This window comes from Rhipicephalus microplus, chromosome 9 (assembly GCF_043290135.1).
Source record: "Rhipicephalus microplus isolate Deutch F79 chromosome 9, USDA_Rmic, whole genome shotgun sequence".
In the NCBI taxonomy this organism is placed as follows: Eukaryota; Metazoa; Arthropoda; class Arachnida; order Ixodida; family Ixodidae; genus Rhipicephalus; species Rhipicephalus microplus.
Window position 1 is genome coordinate 29,705,001 of NC_134708.1, and position 6,217 is coordinate 29,711,217.

The following is a 6,217-nucleotide window of genomic DNA, read 5'->3' on the forward strand; positions in this document are numbered from 1 at the left end:
GCGTTTCAGCACCGCGCGTTCATTTCGCACTCGTGGGCAATCTTTAGACGACGCTTTATGAGCGCCATGGCAATTGGAGCACTTGAACACACTTGCATGGCAGGTGTCTTCTGAATGAGGTTCGGCACACCGCTGGCACACGACATTGCTGGTACACACTTCTTTGACATGTCCTATCTTGAAACATCTGAAGCATTGTAGGGGCTTCGGTACGTATGGACGGACCTGGTGGCAAACGTGGCCAACTTTGACGTGTAGGAGAAGACTGTCCCTCTCAAAAACAATCTTCAGGCATCGTGACTGACCAAGTCTTGCGATGTGCTTCATGAGGATGTCGTCTGTAGCTGGCTTTATCAAGATTGGAAAATCGTCAGCGCGAATGGAAATGTCCACGTCATAAATGACGCCAACACTGCGCTTACAGTCAGCGGGGATCACTGATTTGACTGTGACTCTGTCGATTTCCGAGATGTTCTGTAGGCTTTGCAGCGCACTATGGTGTAAAACATCAACTGCCAGAACATTCTTCCGTGAGTTGATCCTGACGTCTTTAATCTCATTTGGAGCGAGTCCTTCAAGGTATGCAGATAGGACTTGCCTGTTAAGCCGCCGTAGGTTGGCTGAAGGGTCCACAGCCATGAAGAGTATAGTGTGTGGCCAACGCTGTGCGGTAGTCTGCACGTTGGATATACTCGCCGTCGACGATGTTCATAGCATTCTTCTTTTTGCATTGCGGCTCATGAAGACTGTGTACTCGTCATCCGATGACTCGAAACCGTCGGAATAGAGCTCCGTTGCCTCGCTGTCTGTGTCACTTGAGGTGGTCCCACGTTTCCTAGCCGCTGCCAGACGTAGCGGTTGTCCACCTCGAAAATCCTGGGAGGCTTCTTCATCCATTCTCGCAAGGAGGGAGCGGCAGCTCCCAGAATTCGCGGTAAAACAAACAGAAAATTTGAGACAAGGGTACAAGCGTTCTATGAAATAGACACTTCGTCGTCGTCCTCCAGGTTATCTATTACGGTTATCGTCGCAGATTATCTATCGCAGCTTATCTATTAAGTTAACGCCCTCTAATAATCTGAACAAAAGTTTTGAAATATGACGTTGCTTGGTAGGAGGAGCAGATTCACATATGCAACACGCGTCTCTGTGAATGATACCATACGCAAATAGCGATTATTCCCGCAACACTCTGGCAGGAGTAGACCCAGCGCCACCTTACCCTAATACGTATCGGTAGTCACGTGATCCTCCGTGCACGTTCTTGGCCCACCTGTGCGAGTTGCTCCGAAGCAGCGCGCCATTCTGCAGTCATCGTTGTCATGTCATACCGCGAAGGGCATCAAGCTCTGTACAAACTGAGCGACTCGATGAGCGGCGCGAACTGGCGTCCGACGCGGTTCGAGGACGAGTTCGAGTTGAGTCTTTACGCCTGCCACGTGTGCCACGTCATTCCGAGCAGCACGGTACTGCTGCCATGTTCGGACTCTATGTGCGACCAGTGTGTAACGGGGTGTGGCGGAAGCCTATGTCCTCTGGACCTGGAGCGATTCTTGGCAGAAGAGTATCAGAGGATACAACTTCCAGCCAGGAAGAGACGAGATCTGAAGGCAAGTATACTCCATATCAGCAGGCTCTACCTAGGCAACGAGGGAACATGTTGAGGTGAATGCACATGACGAAAGAAAGCTGTGATTCCCACGGTCCTGGCAGCACGTATTTCACTGCTAGCGGAAAGAACGGCCGATGCGGTGAACGAGCAAGTTGGAATTTTAAAACCAATTTCTTTAGCAGCGATAGGATGAACCCGTGTGCTCAGGTTTGGGTGCACGTTAAAGAACCCCAGGTGGTCGAAATTTCCGGAGCCCTCCACTACGGCGTCTCTCATAGTCATATGGATGTTTTGGGACGTTAAACCCCACAAATCAAATCAAATCAGCGATAGGATGAACCTTTTTGCCAGGGACCATGGAAATCGCCCCGAGAATCATTAGGTGGTTTCTTTCGGTCATCAGGGTGAGATGTGTGTTGAACCATGGATTGCCGAAGCCAGTATACGCATGATCAGTAGCGACGGATGAGCCTGAATACGGTATCGGCAAGATATATTGTGACGACGCGAGATTGACGAGCACACAAAGCGCCTCAAAGAAATACGATTTATCGATCGCAGGAAACAGACTGCAACGACTTCTTCGTCTTTTGCCCTCGGCCAAGGACACTCGCGCTGCTTCGTTGTCCTCACCACTGGCACATACGCGCGTCATTATTCCCCCTTTAAAAAAACATCGTCCCGATGTTAAACGTTTGAGAAGCAAGGCGAAACCAAAACTGCACAGTTAGTCACTGAAAGTAAGGCTTCATCCGAAGCACGTGGACAATTTCTGGTGAATGTCTGCGCCGCTTCGAATACTGCACGCCGTCCGGAACAACCTCGTAGTTGACGTCACTAATGCGTCGCAGAACCTTGTAGGGTCCGAAGTATCTTCGCAGCAGCTTTTCGGAAAGCCCACGCTGACGAACAGGTGTCCAGACCCATACTTTGTCGTTCACGTTGTATATGACGGGTCTGTGCCGGAGATTGTAATACTTGGCATTGTCGTCTTGCTGTTTGGTGATTCGCAACCTGGCAAGTTGTCTGGCTTCTTCTGCTAGCTGGGTAAACTCTTCGGCGTCTGTCTCATTGCCATCAGTTTCATGAGGAAGCATTGCGTCTAACGTTGTTGTAACCTCGCGTCCGTAAAGGAGACTAAAGGGTGTCTTCCGAGTGGTCTCTTGACGAGCCGTGGTTACGCAAACGTGACGTAGGGCAAAATGATGTCCCAGTTCTTGTGCTCTACATCTACGTACATGCTTATCATGTCAGCCAGCGTCTCTTTGAGGCGTTCGGTGGGCCCATTGGTCTGGGGATGATACGCCGTTGTCTTCCTGTGAGCTGTACCACTTAGTCGAAAATGGTGTCCGAAAGCTCGGCCACGAACGCAGTACCTCTGTCGGTGATGACTATTGCGGGAGCACCGTGTCTTAATACGATGGCTTCGATGAAAAATTGCGCCGCTTCGGCTGCCGTTGCCCGTGGCAGAGCGCCTGTCTCCGCGTATCGGGTCAGGTAATCCGTGGCGACGATTATACACCTGTTTCCAGTGGCAGACTTTGGGAAGGGGCCCAGAAAATCCATGCCAATTTGTGCAAAACGGTGTCGCCGGCACTTGAACAGGCTGCAGCAGGCCAGCTGGTTTGATGGATGGTGGCTTGCGGCGCTGGCAATCTAGACATGCCTGCACGTAAGTTTTGACAACTTCGGAAAGTCTTGGCCAGTAATAGTTCTGCCTTATCCTCGCCAATGTTCTTGCGTAACCCAAGTGACCAGCGGTAGGTTCGTCGTGACAGGCTTGCAGTACCTCACGGCGAAGCGAAGAAGGAACGACGAGCAAGTAGCTGCTGCCGGTGGGTGAAAAGTTCCTCTTATAAAGAACGTCATTTCGCAAGCAGTACGACGGCAGCCCTCTCTCAAATAACTTCGGAATGCTATTCACTCGCCCTTGTAGGTAATCTATAAGTGGTAGCAGCTCAGCATCGCCACGCTGCTGTTGAGAAAAGGTGGCAGTGTCCACAATTCCGAGAAAGGCCGTGTCGTCATCGTCGTTGTCCGGGGATGCCGTCTCAACAGGAGACCGAGAAAGACAGTCGGCATCCGTGTGTCGTTTTCCCGACTTGTAGGCAACAGTGAAGTCAAATTCTTGGAGCCGAGGACTCCATCGTGCAAGGCGGCCAGACGGATCTTTCAGGTTGACTAACCAACAGAGAGAGTGGTGATCGCTGATAACGGTGAATGGGCGGCCGTACAAATAAGGACGAAACTTCAGGACTGCCCATACCATTGCAAGACATTATTTTTCCGTCGTAGTGTAATTAGCTTCAGCTCGGGACAGCGTCCTGCTGGCGTAGGCGATCACGTTTTCGTTGTTGTCCTTCGACTGTACGAGCACTGCTCCAAGACCCACATTACTAGCGTCTGTATGAAGTGTTGTCGGCGGGTCTTCATCGAAGTGGGCCAGCACGGGGGGTGTTTGCATTTGCTGACGAAGCTCGTGAAATGCCTGCTGTTGGTCTTCGCCCCATCTGAAGGGGGTATCTTCCCGAGTAAGCTGTGTCAATGGCCATGCGATGCGCGAAAAATTAGCAATAAATCGCCGGTAATAGGCGCGGAGTCCTCAAAAACGTCGCACTGATTTTTTGTCTGATGGCGTCGGGAAGTTTGCCACGGCGGCAATTTTATCCGGGTCGGGTCAGATCCCTTGGCTGCTCACGACGTGACCGAGGAATCGAAGTTCGTGGAAGCCGAAGTGGCACTTTTCTGGTTTGAGAGTAAGACCAGCTAAGCGTATTGCTTCAAAAACTGCTTCGAGCCTTCGTAAGTGTTCCTCGAAAGTCGCTGAAAAGACAATCACGTCATCGAGGTACACCAAGCAGGTTTGCCACTTAAGTCCCGACAGAACCGTGTCCATGAGACGCTGGAATGTTGCTGGCGCCGAACACAAACCTAAAGGAAGAACCTGAAATTCATAAAATCCGTCGGGTGTAACAAAGGTGGTCTTCTCACGATCTCTCTCATCCACTTCAATTTGCCAGTAGCCGCTTTTCAAGTCCATAGACGAAAAGTAGCGTGCGTTTCGTAGTCTATCCAATGAATCATCAATACGCGGCAGAGGGTAGACGTCCTTCTTTGTGATCTGATTAAGCTTACGATAGTCGACGCAGAAACGCAAGCTACCGTCCTTCTTTTTGACGAGTACTACAGGTGATGCCCAAGGACTGTTAGACGGCCGAATAACACCATCTTCTAGCATTGTTTTCACCTGTTTTAGATGCGGAGCATCTAATACTCGAGGCTTGTAGTGCGGCGCCGTCCGCAAGCTTCCTCCTCCTTCTTCCACCATCTGTGCATTCCTTCCTCCTCTACACACCGCGCGCGCTTCACTCCTCCACCATCTGTGCATCCTTCCTCCTCTACACACCGCGTGCGCTTCTCCTCTTCACGAACATTCGCTAGCTGTATAATGTAGCGCGCATGCGCCGTCACGCTTCGAGAACATCGGCAGCTGACGCGCGCGCATGCGCCGTCGCGCTTCGAGAACATCGGCAGCTGACGCGCGCGCATGCGCCGTTGCGCTTCTCCCCCTTCTCGAACATTCGACAGCTGACAGTGCATGCGCCGTCGCGCTGTATATATACTCAAGGTCGGCGCTCGCTCGCTCAGTTGCCACTCGTCGGTTGGTTTGTACGGCGCGTCGACGTCCAAGGTCGCGGTGAAATGAATTCCAACGAATCCACAAACACAATGATCGACGTCCCTTCGACCAGCGCCGCCCTTTCGCATACGTGTGTACGTGTTCACTCATTTAACACCCCCTCCTACAACCACGTTAACCAATTTAGCCATCGACCCAAGTAAGTCGCAATTTAACACCCCATTTCACAACCACGTTAACCAATTTAGCCATCGACCCAAGTAAGTCGCACTTTAACACCCCGTTAACCAATTATATGCTCCGCATCCTCCTCAATGTTCCCCCGAGGGAAGCTGCGGGCAATTTTTTTGAATTGCCTCACGCTCCTTTGGGGCGACTCAATAAGGATTTTTCCGGATGGGTCAGGCATCGGAATCCGTGATGATGCGGTGTTTAGTCAGTGCCGTTTGACCAACTCTTGATGTGGATGAGAAGCAGCCGTGGAACTTGTTGATGAGCGTGAGAAGGCGGCCTCGCTCAATGGGAGATAACGTTGGACCAACGTCTACAGGTGTCGGTGTAGTGATAGTAGACGCTGCTGCTTCCTCCACTAAATGACAATCTTCTGTTTGCGAGAGTTCGTCAAAATAGGCAATAGCCGTGCCTTTAACTATGTGTCGGCGTTCTCTGCTGAAATTTGTCACTAGCAGTTCAGCGCATCCGTCAGTAACAGTGATGACAGCCCTGGCAACATAAATGCCGCTAGTGAATGCGAGCTCTTTGATGTGTTCAGCGATGCCAGTAGCATTTTGTAATTTGTCACAGTGCACGGATACGAGAGAACAACTTCGTGGCGGCAGTATGACGTCGTCATCGGCAATACGGAAGCGAGGTGGATGGTGTTCCTTATCTGTAGCAGTCTCCGAGCTTACAGTGAACGTTACGCTTTTATCACGGATGTCAATCACAGCCCCGTATTCGCGCAA